At 38.3% G+C, this 22495-nt stretch overlaps 1 protein-coding gene across 1 annotated transcript in view; it reads left to right on the forward strand.

The window, feature by feature from the left end:
* The first annotated feature begins 493 nt into the window (after window positions 1-493).
* LOC120530148 (suppressor of cytokine signaling 6) overlaps window positions 494-22495 on the forward strand; it is a 51580-nt gene continuing 29578 nt past the window's right edge. The window contains exon 1 of the mRNA XM_039754352.1: window positions 494-881. The gene's annotated coding sequence lies outside the window, so the exon portion shown is untranslated. The remainder of the gene's footprint in view (window positions 882-22495) is intronic.

A 22495-nucleotide genomic window follows, 5' to 3' on the forward strand; every position in this document is an offset into this window, starting at 1 on the left:
AGTCTAGAAATGTTTCGGAGATTGAAGAAGGCAGTCCGAGAAATGTTACTTATATGGGAGGATTTATTTAATAATAATAATAATAATAATATAATAATAATTTACAATTATTATATAACAATTATTTAATAATTGCCATTATTAGTATATAAATAGATATAAATAATTGCATTTAAACGATTCGCCAAAATCTGTTGTATGTAAACGATACTGTTTTAAACTTTATTGTTTTTTCATCAGAAAACCCGGTTTCCACATCTAACTGTATTAGTTTAAATAGCACTTTTGCCACTCGCAATATGGCGGATGCGCTGACGTATCGTGTCGACTGGGCAACACAGTGAATGTGGAGTCTATCTATATACTGTACAGTATGTCTATGGCTGCTGCCACTCGACGCTTGCCCCACCCCGTCTCGCTCACGGAAGTGCGCGCCGCCGTCTGGTCCCCGGCTTGAACGTTGGAAAGTAAACACGAGTTCCGCCCCACGACCCGTCACTCCCATGATGCAACAGGCAACAAAGGCTCGAGCGAGTAACCGTAACGGGGGGGTGAGGGAGACAAGAAGAGGTGAAAAAAAAAGTTTAAACACCCCATAATAGGACCTTCCATCGCAGCGGGGAAAGCTTGAGAAAGTTGTTTTATTGTTTCGGGAAGTCGGAGCGGCGTGAAGGATGAAGACGAGAGCCGGGGGCTTTAGCTGCTGTGTCGGAGACGGCGGCGGCTCCTCCTCGGCGTTGAGCTGCGGGCTGTGATCAAGAACGGTGGTCTTGGAGTTAGACGGGAGAGGTCGGGGAGAAATCATAATCGTGACGTTTACATATTTGGCGCGACTTGGGGTTTGGAATCGACACGGCTGGACGGAGGACACTTTGTGTGAGGTAGGTGCACATTTTAAAGGGGACGAGAAAACAACAAAAAACAAAAAGAAACCAAATGAAGGAAGGTGTGGATGCGTGGGTAGGGTGGGAAGAGGCCATTGCAGGTAGACACAAGGAGTGCGTGTGCAGTTGCAGATCCTCGCTTCTTGTTTTCACCCAACTTCTATTTCCTCCTCATTTTGATGTTGTTTTTGGGTCTGTAAGGTATAAAAAGAGTTAAAGTCCATACCGACGAGGCCTTTCCAAGTGGCTTGCTTACCTTGCTATCCCGACCGCATGATTTCGCGTATTTTCGGGGACCGCCTTTCCGTTGAAAACGCATTGGTTGAAGATGTCAACAACCTGGAGAAACTTTATATTTTGATGGGTAGCTGGTTGATTTGAATGATCCACTTTGAGGGGAAGCAAAAGATTCCCGGTGTGCACATGTAAATCGAGCCCCAGGCTTCATGATCCTAGCTGGGCCATGACTTATCTGCAGGAAAGGAAGAGCCATCTCGGCGTTACGGAAACAATACTGCTTTTTTTCATTTTGCTGTGGCAGTACCTTTATGGTTGTATTTATTGTAATTTGCAAGCCTTTACACGACAAAGCAAATAAACGCATAAAAGAGTTGTGCGCCGTTTTAAATTTTGCAAAATATATCTAAATGATGGCTGCGTTATGGTCAATATTAATAACCATTGTATGGCACTAACGTACGTTGTAATGTGCACGAGTGCTTTTGTCAATTTTTGGACCCCCTACATGTTTTCATAAATCTAATCCGTCTCCGATTCAAAGCCTTTGTCCAACTTTGCCTATTCAGTGTCGCTAGATCACCGGGGGATCGTTGTGGATGGCGGTCCTCAACCTTTTCAGTCACTTAAAAGTGCTGTAAAATATTCGAGGACTTTCAAACATTCCTTTAAAGGTATTGTATATGCATATAGTTGTTAATTTTGCTGCAAGATCGAAGAGGATGGTAAATCTGCAGGATCACCCTCGTCTCCTACAAGTTTTCCCAGGCCCATTGTTCTGGGTCTGCCCCAAAGTCTCTTCTGGTTTGACATGCCCACAACACCTGCCCAGGGACAATATTAGCATCAACATATATTGTGATGTGCACAAATGGTTTTGTCATTTAGGAACTCCAGTTGCTTTCATAAACCCAACTTTACCCATTCAGTGTTACTAGCTCATGTGGAAGAGCGACTATGTTGGTCCTCAGTTTTTTTTTTTTTTTTATATATAAATCCTTTCTATTAAAAGTGATTTAAATTATTGGACAACTTTAAAACATTCCTTTTAAGGCACTGTAGTCTGTCTCACTTGCTGTAAGACCCAAGAGAACCTCAGAGCAGTAGCATCTGTCTTGGCTTTAATGTTCTGGTCTTTTGACTGCCATTCAGCAGCATCGCTCGCTAACTTGATGAGCTGTTCAGCTTTCCAGGTCATAGTTACAGTCCTTTAAAAAAGTATTTACATCCCAGTTGTTAATTTTTTTTTTTGTACAAATTTGAACAGGCAAGCAGATCTTCATACAAACTGTGCCTACAGGGTAAAGGTGGTATACTTGAGCAAACGCACAAGGATAGTTGCCTTTTTAATAATTTCTTCAACAAAAATATCAATAGATGTAATGGCCTACTGGGTAAAATGTAAGTCCATTCTTGGCATCAGAAGCTGGGATGGCCACCTTCAAAGAAATGACTTTTTGTAGGTGTTTTGTGGCCCTACCCGCATGCCTTTGCCATTGACTCTGAGAAATATTCAACAACTCCTCAAGGAAAAATTGCTTCATTTGCAAGGTGTTGGTGGGTTTTCTTGCATGTGCTGCCTGGTTTCCAATCCCCACACAACATTTCAGTGGGATTCAAACCAGGGTTTTGACTGGACCAGTCCATATCCCTCCACTTGTTCCTTTTAAACCATTCCTTGGTGGATTTGCATTGGATCATTATTGTTTTAGAAGGTCCATTTCCAGTTCAGTGTCAACCTTTGTATAGATGTCCTCACATTTCCTGAAGCACACTTTAATTTGGTGCCAAATTCATAGTTGACTCTGACTGGAAGCTGCCCAGGCCCTGAGGTACCTAAGTAGTCCCAGGTTTTAACATTTCTACCACACATGTCACAATTAGACTGACATTCTTCTCCTGAAATGCTGTCTTCAGTTTGTGGTGCTCCATCTTTGATTCATCTTTGAATCCAGAAGGCCAGGTCTTTGCCTAGGTGTTCTCAAACAAATGTTTGTAAGGTCCTGATTTTCTTTATTTCACATCTACCATTTACTGTAAATCTAATTTGTGCAGCCTCTTCCTAATGGTGGACTCGTGCAGTTTGACATCAGCAGGGCATGCACTGCCTTTGGGTTCTGTAATGACATTCTGGAGTTCTTAAAGACATCTTTCAGAATATTATGCTCTGTTCTTGGTCTGTACTTGTGGGGGTTGCCTGGTGTGGACAAGTTGTCAGCTGCTCGAAATCATCTCCACTTGCAGGTGATGATCTAGACCAGTGCATGGCTGATTTCCAGTTGTTTGGAGATCTTTTTAAATTCCTTCCCAGACTTCCAGGCATCTATAGCTTTCTTTATGAAGGCCTCAGGGAGCTCTTTTGATCTTGGCCTGATGGTAAGACACACTTCAATGATAACGAGCAAACCAAACTAAATGTGTGAGGTTTAAATAGGGCAGGTTTAGACAAGAGCTTTGCTAATGATGATCTGATCATTTACACTTGATTCTTTTTTTAGGTGTTTGTGGTACTGATAAATGTACTGGTGATATGTCCACATACTGTAAGTTAAAAAAAAGAAAAACCTTAACTAATGGTTATTTACTTTTTTATATGTGCCATAATTCAAAATTATTTCAAATATTTAAATATGTCAGTGCCCAAAAGCAAAGATAAAACATTGACCAGTATGCTCATTACATCTCCATGAGTTTTTTCTGTAGTATTTTTTTTATAAAATGTATGAGACTTATTTTTCAGTACGTTGTTTATAACTATTTTTAATTATAACTTTAAAAAGAAAGTAATATCTTTGAAGATTAAATACTTTTGATATTTTTAAACTTCCTTATCCAACCCATTCCCCCAGTAATACTGGCCTATTCAAAATGAAAGAGCAGATTACAAAAATTTATTTCAGGCAAACTGTACAAGACAGAAACACATTCTGCACATCACTGGATAGAGGAAAGTTTAAAAGTCCTCCTTAAAGTACCAGTGAATGCCACTGAACGCTGTTTCTCGTTTATGGTACAATGGTGAGAGAAATCATTTTGTGTGCTGGAGTTTGCAAAGTGTGAGTCCATTGTTCAAGTGCAAAGTGAAATCTGCTCTTTCATTTTGAATAACCTGGTATAATTGTTAGAGAACTAGGAATTCTGGTGAGTGGATTTTTTTAATCTTTTGTAGCGAGAAGTCAAGCAAAATGACACCTTTTCAATTTTTTTTAAATTGTACGTACATAATTTTTCTGCGTAAGAACAATTTAATAATGCTAATCAGTTGTGTTACAAAGAACATATGAGCCCCTTTCATTCATGTAGTCTGTTGTAGGGATTTTCGAGTAAATTGCTAATTCTAGGGCATATTGAGCAAAGCTCTGTCGGGGATCTTGGGAAAGTCAGCCTGGTAGTTTCAGCAGTTGAAGGTATGTGCTGGATTGGCATATGTTTGAACAAAACCAGAACCTTCTGATTGAAACAAGCAGACTATGCCAAAGTCCTCATTACAAGTACAACAATTGTAAGATATTGAAATTTATATTGTGCAAGTTTGGTTATTTGGAATCTGGAAATTGGACTGATTTTGCTGTCTGTAAACTCTTCTTTATCCAAGCCATGGATGAGCCGGACTACCTTTACGTACAACCATGCACAGGTTTATTTTTAGTCTGCGTCTCCCATTAATCAGTGACAAAATACATGACTTCTAGTCCATATGGATATCAAATTTCTCAACAGAATTTGCTGATCTCCTTGCCTACCAGGAATTGCTAGGAATGCCAGATAACACGACTGTGTAATGACTGTCCTGCACATTCCCAAAGTATCACACGCTCCCCTGTTTTCTGACAGCCCATTGCATGCTGCCTGATAGAACCAGTGGTTTATAGGTACAGCCAGTTCAGCTGCAATCTCACCCTCTCCATCCCTTTTTTGTATGTTTTATTGTGGTACTTAAAACACAGAGCATCAGACAGACAAGCTTCTTTTCTATTTCCTCTTCTTCTTTCGGCTGCTCCTGTTAGGGGTTGCCACAGTGGATCATCTTTTTCCATATCCTCCTGTCCTCATCATCTTGTTCTGTTACACCCATCACCAGCATGTCCTCTCTCACCACATCCATAAACCTTCTCTTAGGCCTTCCTCTTTTCCTCTTCCCTGGAAGCTCTATCCTTAGCATCCTTCTCCCAATATACCCAGCATCTCTCCTCTGCACGTGTCCAAACCAACACAATCTTGCCTCTCTGACTTTGTCTCCAAACTGTCTAACTTGAGCTGACCCTCTACTGTACTCATTTCTAATCCTGTCCATCCTCGTCACATCCAATGTAAATCTCAACATCTTTAACTCTGCCACCTCCAGCTCTGTCTCCTGCTTTCTGGTCAGTGCCACCGTCTCCAACCCATATAACATAGGTGGTCTCACTACCATCCTGTACACCTTCCCTTTCACTCTTGCTGATACCGTCTGTCACAAATCACTCCTGACACTCTTCTCCACCCATTCCACCCTGCCTGCACTCTTTTTCACCTCTCTTCCACAATCCCCATTACTCTGTATTGTTGATCCCAAGTACTTAAACTTATCTACCTTCGCCAACTCTACTCGCTGCATCCTCACCATTCCACTGACCTTCCTCTCATTTACACACGTTTGTCTTGGTGGTCCTACTGATCTTCATTCCTGTCTTCTCTAGGGCATATCTCCACCTCTCCAGGGTCCTCTCAACCTGCTCCCCACTATTGCTACATATCACAGTGTCATCGGCAAACATCACAGTTCACAGGGACTCCTGTCTAATCTCGTCTGTCAATCTGCCCATCATCATTGCAAATAAGAAAGGGCTCAGAGCCGATCCCTGATGTAATCCCACCTCCACCTTGAATGCATCCATCACTCCTACCGCAGACCTCACCACTGTCACACTTCCCTCGTACATATTCTGTACAACTCTTACATGCTTCTCTGCCACTCCTGACTTCCTAATACAATACCACAGCTCCTCTCGAGGCACTCTGTCATATGCTTTCTCCAGGTCCACAAAGATGTAATGCAGCTCCTTCTGGCCTTCTCTATACTTCTCCATCAACATCCTCAGAGCAAACACTGCATCTATGGTGCTCTTTCTTGGCATGAAACCATACTGCTGCTCACTCATCATCACCTCACTTCCTAACGAACTTCCACTACTCTTTCCCATAACCTCATGCTGTGGCTCATCAGTTGTATTCCCCTGTAGTTGCTGCAGTCCTGCACATCCCCCTTATTCTTAAATATCGGCACCAGTACACTTCTTCTCCACTCCTCAGGCATCCTCTCACTTTCCAAGATTCCATTAAACAATCTGGTTAAAAACTCCACTGCCATCTCTCCTAAACACCTCCATGCTTCCAAAGGTATGTCTTCTGGGCCAACGGCCTTTCCATTCTTTATCCTCTTCATGGCTGTCCTTACTTCCTCCTTGTTAATCTGTTGCACTTCCTGATTCATTATCTCCACTTCATCCAGCCTCTTCTCTCTCTTGTTCTCTTCATTCATCAGCCCCTCAAAGTACTCTTTCCATCTGCTCAACACACTCTCCTCGCTTGTGAGTGCGTTTCCATCTTTATCTTTTATCACCCTAACCTGCTGCACATCTTTCCCAGCTCGGTACCTCTGATAAGCCCACTGGTCCTTTTCTCCCTCCTTAGTGTCCAACCTCTTATACAACTCATCATACGCCTTGTGCCTTATCTCCGTGTACTCTTCTTTACTTTCTGCATCTCACTGACTATCCCACTTTTTCTTTGTCATCCTCTTCCTCTGTATACTCTCCTGTACTTCCCCATTTCACCACCAGGTTTCCTTTTCCTCCTTCCTCTTTCCAGATGTCACGCCAAGCACCCTTCTTGCTGTCACCCTTACTACATCTGCTGTAGTTTCTCATCTGTCTGGTAACTCTTCACTGCCACCCAGTGCCTGTCTCCCCTCCTCCTTAAACTCAACCTTGCAATCTTCCTTTTTCAACTTCCACCATTTGATCCTTAGCCCTCTGCCCCCAGTCTCTTCCTCTTCTTGATCTCTAACGTTATCCTACAGACCACCATCCTATGCTGCTTAACTTCACATTTCCCCTGCCACCACTTCACAGTCTTCAATCTCCTTCAGATCAGCTCTTCTGCATAGAATGTAATCTACCTGTGGGCATCATCCTCCACTCTTGTACGTAACCCTATGTGCCTCCCTCTTCTTATAATACGTATTCACCACGGCCATGTCCATCCTTTTGGCAAAATCCACTATCCTCTGACATTTTTCATTCCTCTCCTTGACACCATACCTATCCATTACCTCCTCTCCGCTCCAATCACCACTTTCTGTCCTTTGGGTACACTGTTCATCACTTCATCCAACTCACTCCAAAAATCTTCTTTCTCATCCATTGCACACTCAACTTGCGGTGCATATGCACTAACAACATTCATCATCACACCTCCAATTTCCAGCTTCATAATCATTACTCTGTCTGACACTCTTTTCACCTCCAAAACACTCTTGACATACTGTTCCTTCAGAATAACTCCTACCCCGTTTTTCCTCCCATTCACACCATGATAGAACAATTTCAATCCACCTCCAATCCACCTGGCCTTACTCCCCTTCCATTTAGTATCTTGCACTCGCAATATATCAGCCTTCCTTCTCTTCATCATATCTGCTAACTCTCTCCTCTTACCAGTCATACTGCCAACATTCAAAGTTCCTACCCTTAGTTCCACTCTCTTTACTTACTCCTTTCCTCCTGCCTCCGGACACGTCACCCCCACAAAGCCCCCCAACGCCCGCCAACAGTAGCCCAATTTCTGCCAACACCCTGTTGGCTAATAGTACTGGTGGCGGTCGTTGTTAACCCGGGGCTCAACCGATCCGGTATGGAAATCTGTATTGTTGTCTGCATATTGATTTGGCAAAATTTTACACCAGATGCCCTTCCTGACTTAACCGTCCCCATTTATCCGGGCTTGGGACTGGCACGAAGAAACAAACTGGTTTGTGCACCCCCTGTGTCTAGTCCAAAACACCTGCTCTCCTTATTCCATTATATGCATACTAATACTACTGGTGAGCGCTGATCAGTGGCTGGCTCTTATGCATCATGTACGTAGAACCAAACCCTGTGACTTAAGACAAAATCAAGCCTTTTTTTTTTTGGGTGAGTCTCAGATTGTTTTTCTGAGTTGCTGGTTGGGACACCCTACAAAACTGGTTGTCACAGGTGCATGTCTCTTCCACCCCTTGACTTACTAAGATTATATACATTAGGTCTGTTACCCAACATCACTGGAAAAGTTGGGTAATATGACATGGCCTTTAATGAAGAGAGAGGTATGAGCAAAATGTTTTGACCTTTGTTGTCTGTTTTGTAAAATTGAGTTTGCCACAACTTTCAGGAAGTGTAAAAGTTCAGTGTCATATGGTTTTGCATCCTTTCAGTTTTTATTTGGTTTTAGTGTTTTTTTGCCTTCTTGTTTTTGTAGTATTTATGTATCTGATGCATTTTTGGAATACAAAACCATCTATTTGTTTTTTAGACAGGCTAGGGTTACAAGCTAGAGTTGGAGCCTTTCCCAGTAAATCGGGTAAAAGTCGAGAACAATCTGCACAAAGCACTAGTCTATCTTAGGGTGAACACACACACTCACACACACACTAGAGCCAATTTAGCATCACCGCTCCACCTAAACTTTATGCCTTTGGACTGTGGGAGGAAACTGGAGCACCCAGAGGAAACCGACATGGACACAGGGAGATATTGCAAACTTCATTCAGGGAGGACCCATGACATGAACCGTGGTGGTCTTGTTGTAAGGCAGCAGTGCAACCAACACACGTCTGTGCTGCTTGGTTCAAGTCCATTGTGCTAAATAGTAATTGATTTAAAAAATAAAGGATTAGAATAGCATTTGATTATTGCAGTACATCATTTAAACATCATTTAGACAGAAATAGTTTGCGGTCAGTGGTGGTGTTTCCTTTGCACCTTCCAGAAGCCCTGTCTCTATCTCTAAAGAGAGTTTCATGTATGAACAATGTCAGCATGGGAAATTGCCAGGTCATGTGGATGTAAGTGGATAAGTGCATAGAATAAATTCTTGGGTTTAATAATGCAAGAATTTCCTGGGTCACATTTGTGAAAAAACAAAGGAAAAATAAAATAGAAACATTCTACTTTCAAAATCCAGCCAGAGAATTCTCACATTGACCACATTCTCCGAACTGAGATTCCCTTATGGGTGTGGATCTTGAATTTAGTTATGTTTTACATGTCTTTGGTATTTACACAGCTGGGGGAGAAAAAAAAAATATTTTCAGCTGTAAATGGCAGTGTAAAGGCACAGCGAAGGTCACACATTTTTCAAAACTGCTTGCTTGCCATTTATATTGTTTTACAAAATGGTACCAATGGGGGGAAATGTTATTTGAAAAATATTGGTGAAATCAAATTGCACTAAATAATTACATTTAGTTAAGTCTATAATTATTTGTGCATATTTCTCAGACCCATGGTTTGTGCTACTCTGGAGCATGTAAAGGAGAAAGAGATGTGAAAAGCAGAAGCCTGGAGGTTTATAGCACTGTACTGTTTCTTTTCACCTGTTAGAAATTTTATTTTTTACATTCTTTTGACATGATGGAGAGCATATAATATGAAACTATATAAGAATTAAGTTTTATGTTTTTACTGAGCTTTAAGAGTTAACTTAATAATGGAAAAAAGAGGCCTTTAAAACCAGAGAAGAGCCCCCCATTCTGGAAACCATGTTCCATCTATGACACCATCTCTGTCAGCACTGTTAAGTTCACCATCCCCCATCATTAGTGTGTGTGTTTCAGTTGCTCTCTTTGCCTTGGCGTAGTTTCTAAGTAAATAAATTCTATCCTTCTAATGCAGATCACTACCAAACAGAGAATGTTTCGAAATACAAACTCTTTTTTTTTTTTTTTTAATATATAAAAGAGACTGGGCAACTAACACAGATTCTCAGATTGCAGCATGGTGCTTTATGTGTTTAGTGTACCCAGTTTACTCCCGATCTAAAGCTGTCAAGGTCAGAATGTTGCATTAAGATCCTTCATTTGCTTTTATGTAGTAGTTACCAGCAGTAAAATTTAGATTTTTTTCATTAGTTTGTTAGTATTTATAATTCCCAGAATTAATTCTACAAAAGCACTCATTTTTTGGATTCAAGTGTACACAAACAGCATTCATTTTAATGTATATGTACTGTATATATATATATATATATGTGTGTGTGTGTGTGTGTGTGTGTGTGTGTATGTATATATATATATATATATATATATATATATATATATATATATATATATATATATATATAAAATATACAATTTACTAAAAGTACTAATTTTAAGCCATTTCTGGACCCTATTTTGTACATGAAATTAACCTCTTATGATAAAAATTAAAGTAGTAGATGTCTTTAGCAAAAATGATCAGAGGACTTGAAGTTGTGCCACATCAACAGATTGCAGAGGTTTACTCTCCAATAGAATTAAAGGGTTAAAGTTACTCCTTATTCATTTAAAAAAAAAAAATTGAGATCAGTAATATGGACACGTGGAATGTTGCCATATGTAATTTTGAGGTTGCTGATGGCGAATATGAATATTTGCTGGTGGTCCTAACCTTGTAAGATAAGCATGTGAGATATTGTTTTTAGACTTTATCAAGGTTATTGATTGCAAATTAGATTTTTTTTCCCACTTTAAATACTTTACTACAAATCTAGCCCTCTATGGACCTCGGTTAGATGGTGAAAAATTAGATATTTCTTTCACAATCAAAAATATTTTTAAACTTCAAACATTTAAATTGAAGTATACATTTTAATATTTCAAATGTTTAATGCAACTATTCTCATTTATTATGTACTTCTACCTCATTAAGTACAGTAAACCATTACCATTCTTATGAACACCCTGAATTAGGGATTCTTATGCAAATTTAGGCTTTTTAAATGTTTGGAGCAGTCAGATTAAGAGACTAAGAGGTTTTCAGTCTGCAGAAAACAGGAAATGTCCTTTGATGTGCAGCTTCTTTTTTAACTAAGCCACACTGCATATTTTATTAAACTTAAGTTTTGGAGTATAATTTTATGTGAATGCTGGTTGAGAGGAATGATAAAATCCAAAAAATTCCAAAAAAAAAATCTTACATTAAAATTTTTACATGTTAAACATACAGTTTATATGTTTAATTTTTCCACACGATTTAGCATTTTATACTTGAGTAAATAAGCTATTTAATGTTTTATGTTTATATGTAGGTGGAGATGCTTAAATGTTGGGAGGTGGGACTTTAGTTGTCCAGCATCCATAATCCAGTTTCTTTTTGGGACATTTTTCTCTTTTTTTTCCCTTCTGTTCTCCGTGCCTAGCTTTCTCACTGGCTATTTCCCCAAAGGTAGCAGCAGAACAAGCAAGAATGGTACAGCTTGTGTGTTTGGCTGGTTTTTATGTGTTAAAAAGAGAATAAAGTAAAAAAGGAATTTGAACAGTGGTAAATGTGATTGATCTAGATAAGATCTGTTTATGAAAAGCAGGCTACATTAGTTTTCAGTTTATACACACACACACACACACACATAAGCTCATCTCCCATTTCAGCAAAAACTAAATAGTAAGTGACCTGTAAATGAGGGTTGTACACTTAAAAATATTCATCACTCCAAGGTGGCAAGTGTAAAGAATCTAGTCTCCAGATGAGATTTGCTTTTTTAATAAGGGAACAAAAGAATGGTTTTCTGTAAAAAAAAAAACAAACAAAAAAGGTAAATACTGTACAGAAGAGTTGGGCAACTGTAAGTAAGTGTAACCATTCCCCCACACGTGAGATGCTAAACTAACCCAGTGAAACAACAAAAGTCTACTACAGTAATACACTTAAATCACTACCTGAGACTCCTCATCAATGCCTTTTTATATAAAGTAAGTAGAATGCAGGCACATTGAAATGTAGGTTCACATTACTCTATAAAAGAAAACCTGAACAAATGCACTCTTGGGCTCCCGGATGCTTATAGTCATAAAAGACGACCCTGTCACTTCACTGCTAGGAATAAAGACAGAGAAACCTGTAAAAGCACACATGGTTTAGTTTTAGATGCAATGTTATCAAATCTTTTAATTTTATTAAGAGAGAAGTAAAATGAAGTTTGACATACTGCTTTGCGCAGTACCGACCTTCCTTCATGCAGATAAAACCTCCAAGCCAAGCCATAAATAATTATAATTGTTAAAGCAGCAAGCACTCATTGAGAGATGCTATGTATGATGTTAAACATTGTTTATTATACTCAACAATATTGTGTCCTCAATTCAAGAAGGTTCTGTCACTTCACTTCTTTTTCGTGTGCAAGTTTTTAAGTGTTTGACTTATACGTTGTATAATTTTTTTCACAAGTGTTTACAAGTTTTGTGTTTGGCTTACAACTTGTGTATCATTTGTGTATTTTTTTGCCTATTGTTACTGAGATCTTCATTGAGCATCATGTCTGCTAACAGGTAGGACAGACACAATCACAGATTGTGGCCTAGGCAAACTAATGAACTTTTAGTATTTAAAAAAAACTAATGAAGTATTTGGGCACCAATGGACATGTGAAGGTTTGCTTATATTCGGCCTTCTCGTTCACCTGGACACTGGCTTTTAGGAGAAGTTTTGGGTGTTGAATGCCAGAGTGTGTGGTTAAAGGGGGTGAAGGTTTCTGGGAAGTGTTTGATAGGTCTGTAAGTCAACTTTCATGTTTGGTGACGTGTGGAAAAGAAATGCAAGTTGTGTGCGAGTCCAAGGAGAAGGGAGGCTTTGCAGGAAATGTTGTGAATTTTTGGACCAGTTTATGTGTGGAGAAGAAGAGAAGGAGAGTGTGAAGGAGCAAGGTGCGAGAGTGAATTAGCAAAAGTTTTGTGAATGGCTGCATTTGGCATGCCTATAGCGTGTATAGATTGCCGTTGGTGAGGATTGGAGAGGAATTGAACAGGAAAGTGTTGACCTTGAACACCATGGACTGGCAATGGCAGAAGAATTTAGTGGAACTGAGCCATTTCTTGTGGTGTGGTTGTGGAGTTAAACAGACCTGCTGCATAACTTCTGTGTCCGTTTACACACACCTCATTAAGTCTTCCCACACCATCATCAAAATCATAGTGCAGGTGTAGGAGCAGTGGGTACTTTTTGGGTTTACTTTTTATATACAGTAATAGCTGTTTCAGTTTCTTAGTGAAAATGTGATAACCTATAAAATTTGCCATCCTAATAAACTTTTATAAATTGAAATGCTAGTTTTAAGACACTCAGTTACTTAACACTTTAAAATAATGTAAAACCACCCAAGTCATCTGCAAGCAAGCGTTTGGGGGGAAAAAAAAAAATTTTGAGAAATGCAGATAAAACTTTATTGAAAACGATTCAGGTATTCAGAAATCTTCAGGTGTCAGGAATGTCAAAAATGTGTTGCAGCTTGAGCAGTGTTTATTGTCAAATACTCCAGTGTTTCGGAACCACATGTCATTTTGTAGTGCCTTAACTCTTTGAGGGCTGAATATTTTTTCCAAAAAACACAGTTTCTGAAAAGCAATGGTTTCACACAGAAATCAACATTAAATGTCTGTTGCTGCATGCTGTGGCTGCCAGTTTGCCAAGAATGTCCGGCAGGCTTGCTGCCAGGTTGTCTTTGCGTGAATGGGGCAACAGCAGGAATTACGGTCGCAGTGCATTGCAATCTGGTTTCTACCTCTTACCATTGTTAAGTGGCAGTCTTCCTGGTGAACACTGCTGTAGGTGTGTCAACAACATGAACCTGTTCAGCACCATGATTAGCTGGGGATCAGTCAGCTGAAGCTGGAACCTCACATTCATTTTCGATCACTTGTATCAAAATTGAAGTCCGGCAAGTCCAGTTCAGAGATAATAGGCAAAACTTCATCCATGCAGTATTTTGTTTTATGCATTCGCTTTGATCTCTCTCCTTTTTGTCAGTGCCATTTTCGCCATTGTTTGCACCGTGCTACTCGCACGAGTGCAGGAAATCTCGGTTAAACCAATGAAGCTAACTTTCCTTCTAGCAACGAGAGTCCAACTAAAAGATAACGATTGGTTTTGTCACAGTTTACAGTTGATTACCATCGTCAACTCCTCCTTTTGACAGAAGTTGACATCAGCCCTGAAAGAGTTAACCAAATAAAACAGTTCTGGTCTATGTCATGCCTCAGGCTTTGCTCATTTTGTGTGTTTGAATTTCTAACATATAATTGATGTTCACTCGCATCTTAAAGTAGAAAATGTTAATGTCATCTGCTTGCCGCTTAGTGTGGTGATTACCAGATTTGGTCCTTGACGCCTCCTGTCCTTTCTGGTCTTTGTTTCATACACGCAATTAGGGGCCACTTTCTGCCTTAGGTTGATCTCCTAACCTAATTGTTTCCTTACTTGAAAATTAATTTGATACATGAGCATCCAAATGGAGTTTGCTTCACATTTGTACTGAATCTTGCAATAATCTGTGTGCCTTATCCACATAAAAGATTTTCTTTATTAAAGTTTACTATTTTAACATTTTCTTTTCCACTAAATAGTACACTACGGATTGGTTGCATGATGAAGAATCATTGCTGTAATTTCTCTGGTATCCTGGCAAATCTTACAACTGTCTATATTTGCAGAGATTAATAGTCCTTTGCCAGAGAAGCTCTGACAAGAAAAATTGCATTAAATAAAAAATTCTACAGAACCTGAATTTCTTTTGTGGTTGGGGCTGAGGATTTCTTCCAGTGTAGCAACAAATAGGGGACATTGTATAGACTGATGGGGGAATTTCATGATAAATATTATGTGGTTGTCGAGGGCCACCTGTTTTATCATCTCATATATACATACTAACTTATTTGAGACATTTCTATTTGGTAACTCAAAAAGTAATGCTGTTTAAAGTCAATACTAAAAAACATGTTTTTATGTTTCATACCACGAGTTGGTGAACACCAAGAATATTCAGGATATTTTCATGTACAATATCTCTTAAAACTATCTCTCTAACAACATACTTTTAAAATCAGATTTTTAGTGAGGTTTGACATTTACTGTTGTCACATTTGTCTGTATCAGTATGTGGAGGAAATGTAAAGTGCCTAGTAACACCTATAAAAGAATAAAGAGAAGTCAAAAAAATTCTAAATTTAAATGTCACAACATTTTCTGAACCTCTTCCTACTTTTTACGTTTATCCCAACTGTATGTCAGTTAAAGATTAATCCATTGTTTTTTAGAAATCTTAAGAAGCTGCCATTGTTCTCTTGTTTTGAATGTGCTTCCGTCCTTATACCATAGTCACTGGACTAGACTGACTTACTGCTATGATTACTATTAATATTTTGAGTTATCAATTACAAATGCGTGTTTTGCAGATATTGCCGAAGTGTTTAAGTATTTGTTTTACTATGTGTATATTTTTGTAGGAATGTTTTAATCTAACATTTAAACAGGCAGCTAGAAAAGTCACATAACTGGTTTGACAGCTTTTCTCACAGCTTATACTGTACAAGGAAGCAACACAATATTCTGAAAGTGATTCTATAAAAGCTCTAGTATCTTCTTTTCATTGCAGCTATATGTTAACATAGTGTAGCTCTGTTTTTATATGGATGTGTGAAGTATGAACAGTTCTTTGACATGTGCAATGAAACACCTCTTTTATTTATTTATTTATTTATTTATTTTTTTTGACCACCTCGGCTAAAATCACAGGCAGCTAGGTAGCTTTAGAAGGTTGTCGCCTGCATAAAAAGTGATTTGCTCCAGAATAGCATTTGAAGGCTCTTTCAAAAATGGATAGACTGAAGTATTCAGTTATCGTATTGGAGAAAGACCAGCCCATTGCTTCAATATGAAAACAATTGTCAACGAGCACAGGTGGATGTGCATTTTTTGTCGTTGATTCTGTCCTATTCAGCAGTCTGTTCAACTGGCAGAGGCAGGTCTGTAGGCCGTAGAAAGCCAGAGCTCCACTTTTTGGAAAGCTGAAAGACTGGAGGTTTGAGAACTAAGACCTCATAATGACCTGCATGTTGCTCTGATATGTTAACAGGTGCTCAAATAGGGGGCAAACACTCACAGTACAAGTGTTCATTCTAACAGTGGCTTCTGCAAACAGTGACAAATGGATAAATATCTGAACTTTCAAACAAAGACAATCTTGGTTTTCTAGTGAACAAAAATCATGTACACTGAGAACATGGAAATGTACAATATTATGAAATGGTTTTTTAACCAGAAAAATGTGAACTTCAAAGTGTAACAAATAAATAAATAAATAAATGTTTTACTTCTGCAAATTTTTCCTTTATTGTCATATCCAGGAACTGTCTTATCAGTCAGGTCCTAACAATTACTCATGAATCATAAGTACTTTTATTATGCTATTCACATTGTTTTTGCTATTCTATTGTACTTTAGTTTCAAAAACTAGATGTTATGTTTACAAGCTTCTGTTTTAGCAGAAAAGTGTGCTGTGTTGTGAGTGTTGCTAGGTCTTTTCGTTCATCACTTGGTGCATCATTTGATATATTTTTTTATTACTTCCCCATCATGCTTCACCATATTATGAACTGAGCCATATGCATGGTTTGTCAATTTGGACATTTTAAAAAGGTAACTAAATAAATGATAATTTATAGTGAACGTAGAATATGGTGCATCTCATTTTCTCGCTGAACACACGTACAATGGTGGCAACTTGGTTAGAAATATGTCTGTTTTTTTCTTCCACAACTGCACTGACTTTGCAGCTTTCTGCAGATATTCTGGTTTCCTTTCACATCCCATAAATCATGCAGGTAGATTATCTGATCACTCTAAACTGGTGGTACCCCATCCAAAGTTCCAAAGTGCAGTAACACTTGGTTTTTGGAACTTGGAGATAAACACTGTTTTGGTAAAATAAACCAATCATTATCCAAGAGGAAACTGAACTCCCTTGCCAAAATGTAACGAAGCAGTAATTTTTCACAGGCTAATACAGCACAACAGTGACAAGAAAAAGCAAGAATATAGTATTTAAAACTTGTAGGTGTGGGTAAAGACATTTCACCATCCATTCTTGAAACAAATTGATTTTTAGAAGGAGGCACGCTGCAGTCAAGTTGTCTGTAGTGCTGGTTTACTTTTGCACCAATGACATGATCTCCAAATTAAACACACTTCCATAATTCTCACTTATTGCTAACATTTTATTTTTAATGCAAAAGAAAAAGCAATTCTTATTCTCTACTTGTTAGTAAAAAATTGTATGCATTTTTGTGGAGTATGTTTTTGATGAATGTGATTCAATTTAAAAAATTGTGTTTATGCATTTTTAATGGTTTGCTTTTTTTTGTAATTCTGTGCCACTCGAGGGTCAACGTCCTGTATTGTGCCACATTTCTTTATGGGAAATGCGTGGATGTATAATATAAACTGTATGAAAAAGAAACAACAAGTAGAAATGACATGTATATGAAAGAATATTTTTTAAGCAGGTTGTTTAGAGTTCAAAGCTTAATTACACAGACCACGGGGATGCACTGAACATTAATTTCATCTTCAGTGCCACCCACACGCCTAGTGCACTAGATAAGCTGGTTAGAAGTGGTCCAATGGTTGGATGGACAGCCTTAATCAAGCATATTACATAACTGAATGAATGCCACGCTTCCATTCCTTTTTAAAATGCCATTAATCTCCCTGTACTTTCAGACTGTGTCACTCAAATGTGTGGCAGTTCAAGTTAACATGTTGGCAAATAATTGCTGATTGATCACGTCATTGTGCTCTGTAAGCACGCACAAATTGTGTATTTTTATTTCTGAGCTAATTCCATAATGGGTTAAAAGTAAGAATTATGAATGCCTTGAAAGGGCAGCACGGTTTTCCCACTACACTAGGTTAAGCCATGAGGGATTTTTAAATAATAGATAAGATTCCTTGATTCTGTGAAAATAGATGGCTCCATCAGCCCTAAGTTGGATTAATGGGTTTCATAATGTTCTTATTTAGTCTAGGTCATGAAGAAACACAACTGCTGCACTATACTTTAATTTATTTTTTTTAATTGCAGACTAATTTCATTAATTAAAAATAAAATTGATCCAATTCAAGTAAATAAAAGAAAAAAAAAGAATTTTATATCAAACGTGTTGGCTTTGGTTGTAAGCAGGCAGTATTTGAAGCACAGCCTGTAATAAACTATTAAAAATTACATGAGAGAGTCATGTGACCTATATATCTGTTGCATATAAACTTGTAAAATAGTACATTCCAGTAGAGTGAGAGGGTACTGAAGTGTGCATTAAAATAACTGAAATGCATCCTTAAGTAGGCAGTGGCAAGAGCTTACGTTCATCATGAGGTGCCTCCTGATCACAGTCGACAGCACAGACACAAATAACCTATGTTTAGATAATTAAAGACTATTAAAACATTGTCTCTCCAGTTCAGATTTCAGTAAAAGCAGTTATATTGTGATTAAGAATTGATCTGAAAGTCAAAATAGGAGACATCATTCTTAGTCAGGAAGCAAAGCTGCAATGCTTGGCTGAGTTTAATAGGATCCTCTCCTATTTTCCCTGGCTATGTGCATGTTAAGCCAGTCTGCATGGCAGCAGAGAGGACACACGAAAAGTGAAATTGTGATCATTTCAACTAAGGTTTGAAAAGCAATTTATAATATGTAAAACTGTCGCCCTAAACCAAAATCTTCAATATAGATTCATGTTGTACTGTGAAATGCAAATTGTGTTTAAGAAACACCTTTAGCAGTTGATTACTTAATCAAATACTAAAGTGAATCAATAATGTCACTTGTGAGTGTGGAGTATTCAATATGTTCTGACATGCTGCTAAATTTACAAAATATATTGCTGTTCTTTCATGATATTGTTTTCGTTAAGGCATTTTTAAAGGAGAAAATGTTGGTTTGCTTAAACACTGGATTGTCACCATGTAGAGATTTGAAGTGTATGCTCAACGTTGTTTGATTTAAATCTGGAACAGTCTATTAAAAAGACTATTCTGCCAGGCTATCTTAAATATCTGTTACTGTTATGACCGCAAGGTTGTTTAACTGTTTTGTTCCCAGAAAAGTACCAATGTTTTATGTTGTGTCACATAGACTGTCTAAGGAGACTGGGAAGGAAAATAAAACATTGTCACCAGAGCAACAGTTGTATCAGTGCTTGGTGTTTGTAAAAGTCCAGGTAAAAATAGACAAGAAAATTAAATGTGTGTGTGTTTGGGGGGAACCTAAAAGGAGTTCTAGGCTTCTCTTTTTACTTGCCAGTAGCCATACCACATCCGCTTGGAAACTGGTAATCCGTCAGAAGTTGAGCATGTTCAGGTCCAGGCAGTACTTGGATAGGAGATCTAGGAAAAGCTTGGATTGCTGCTGGAAGAGGTGGTGGTGGTTAGGCCAACAGGGGTCCCTGAGCATCTTTCATAAAGAGTAGAGTGTTTGCTGATGTCCAAGTTAAATTTCCCTCCATGGGCTAGTCATTCTGGCCCCCCTAATCACCCCTGTCTCTTATTGGCTGTCTCTCTCAACTCTTCACAACCTAATAGCTAATGTGTGGCAAGCATACTGGTGCAAAATGGCTGCCATCATGTCATCCAGGTGGATGCTACACATTGGTGGTGGTTGAATTGGCTTCCCATACTCTATGTAAAGTGCTACATAAATGTAAAGAATTATTTTATTATGGTGTATGGTGAAAGTTTGAAACTCATTCCGGCGGATGTAGCCATGAATTCAAACACCCACATTAACTTATTCCAGTGCTATTTGAATTTTTCAGTTAATCTAAATAGTGCACATCTTTGTCTTCTGTGAGAAAACCAGATTATACTTAAGAAATTCTCATTTATCTGAATTGTTCAAATGTTATCCAAGTTTTTATTGTCCAAGATAGCATATAAATAAAGTATACAGCAGATTGTTTTTTTGTTTTGTTTTTTTTATATAAAAGTACACTGGTCTATGATTACCTTCAGAGTAAGCGAACTAGAAAAGCTTCATGTACATTAATTGAGATATTTGGTATTTTAAAGCTGGTACACAAACATGCCTGGTCATTGTCCATCTGGATTTTGCACATTCTCCCTCCAGACACTCTTGTTTACATTCCACAATGTCTGTAGTCTGGGTTTATTGTTTTTTCTTTCTTCAAATTTACCCCAGTGCATGTGTGATTAGGTGTGTGTATGAGTGAGTGGGCTATGTATCGGTGTAGTGCTGTGTTTGTGGCCGTTTTCTTTCTTGTTGCCATGTTAGGTTTCAGCCATCCACCACCCTGAATTGCATTTAGTGGGCTTGAGAATGTATTATTATTGTTTGAACATTCATAGTAGAATTACTGCTTTTATATAATAACTGTATAGATTGGCTTTTTTATGTAATATTGTAGTCACCCCTTTGTATTTTTGCATGAGTAGAATACATTACATATGTTGTCGATTAGGTTAACTGTAGTCTTATTGTTAAAATAAAATGGTTCACTCAAATTTGACCCATTCAATAATTTCCTGGTGCCACTTGGCCCATTGCACAAGCTCATGATGGATCCAAATGACATCATGTGTTCGTACCCAGAAAGGAGTAGACAGTCATAGGGTGGGAAAAACAGGAAAGTGTTGAACTGTGAGTTTGGTTGCAAAAATTAGCAATTTGAAATGATAAAAGGATAAAATAACTTTTGGTTTTTAGTTTTCCTGAAAGATTTGTTTTTGTACTTCCTTAATGTGATAGTAAACTTGAACTTGCAAAAACCACACACATATCTGTATGGCTGTGATCAAGAGCCCTGAAATGTAATATATTAGGCTTGATAAGGTCCATTCTAAACAGTTTAGACATGTTCCTTAAAACAGTTTTTACTAGGCCGTATGCCTGTTTATCTTTTCAGATTGATAGATGTGTTCCAACATAAAAGCTATAATATTTCTGTTGAGGACGATGCCTGTTGTATAATATTTAATCACAAAATTGCACCAGATTTGACCATTTTGTAGGAAACATAGTGATGCAGTGGTGGTAGGAGATAGTAGAGAGTATGGTATTAATGGCACCCCAGAGGCACAGGTGCTGAGAAATGTGTGAAATAGTGTAATAATATTTTAAAATGAGCACTCCATGTACACACAAAAGGGGAAGATTCTGGGTTAATTTAGAGAACATTACAAATGAGGTGCCCATTAATTTTTTGACTCTCGTTTGATTAGTTAGTAGCTACGTTATGCCAGAATCTGATTCAGTCTAATTTTAAAAGCCATTGGGTGCTGCCAAGAAAACTTGACCTGCACATCTTTCAAAAAGAAGAATAGAAAACAAAAATACCCAAAGAAAATCCATGCTGTAAATCAGGGTTAGGCAGCATCGGTCCTGGAGGTCCTCAGTGGCTGCGGGTTTTTGTTTCAACCCAATGCCTAATTAGAAACCAGTCCTTGCCAATTTCAGACCTTATTTAAATGTATGGCTTGTTAGTCTGCAATGTTAGGTTCTTATAGATTTTTTCCTTTCTAAGGATATTGAAGCCTAAAATGGACAATTGTTTTTCTATTAAGTGTTTTATTAATCCCAATTAGTGCATGATGGATCCACACAGGTGTAAATGGAAACAAGTTAAATGGAGAACTGCTGGCTCTTTTGTCACTTGCATCTTATTGCTAATCAGGAGCCATTAAAAACATTGAAAGTAGCTGTTTAAAACTGAAATTAGCAATTAAGGGTGGGGAGCTTTAACGAGAGACCACAAAATGTCACTTGAGCAATAAGTGTTTCAGCAGCAATACCTAAGAAACAGGGTTCAAACAAAAGCCTGCAGCTAACGTAGCTCTCAAAGACTGATGTTGCCTACCCCTGCTGTAAATCCACCCACACTGTTTTTGGTATAGGATTTGAACTTCAGATTCTGGAGTTATGTAATTTGTCATAGTACAATTCATTTTGACCTGTTCCTACTACTTTTTTCTGTAACACCATAGAACTGTTGCATCATAGACCCAGCATTCTGGATTCATATTGTGTACCCGTTTGCCTGTTCTCCCTGCATCTACCTGTTTTTTTTTTTCTCCTTGTACTGTCATTTTCCTTCCACATCCCCAAGAGATCTGTGTTAGGTTAATTGATGATTCCAAACTGGTTTCACTGAAGTTTTGAGAGTGGGGCTGTGTGTGTGTGTGTGTGCGTGCGTGCGTGTGTGTGTGTGAGTCCTGTATTAGTGTGGTGCCCCATCCAGAGTTGTTTCCTGCCTTTTTTCACATGTTGCCTGAATATGCTCTAGTGTCATTTTTTTTTTTTATTTAAAC

Source organism: Polypterus senegalus, chromosome 5 (assembly GCF_016835505.1).
Source record: "Polypterus senegalus isolate Bchr_013 chromosome 5, ASM1683550v1, whole genome shotgun sequence".
Lineage (NCBI taxonomy): Eukaryota > Metazoa > Chordata > Cladistia > Polypteriformes > Polypteridae > Polypterus > Polypterus senegalus.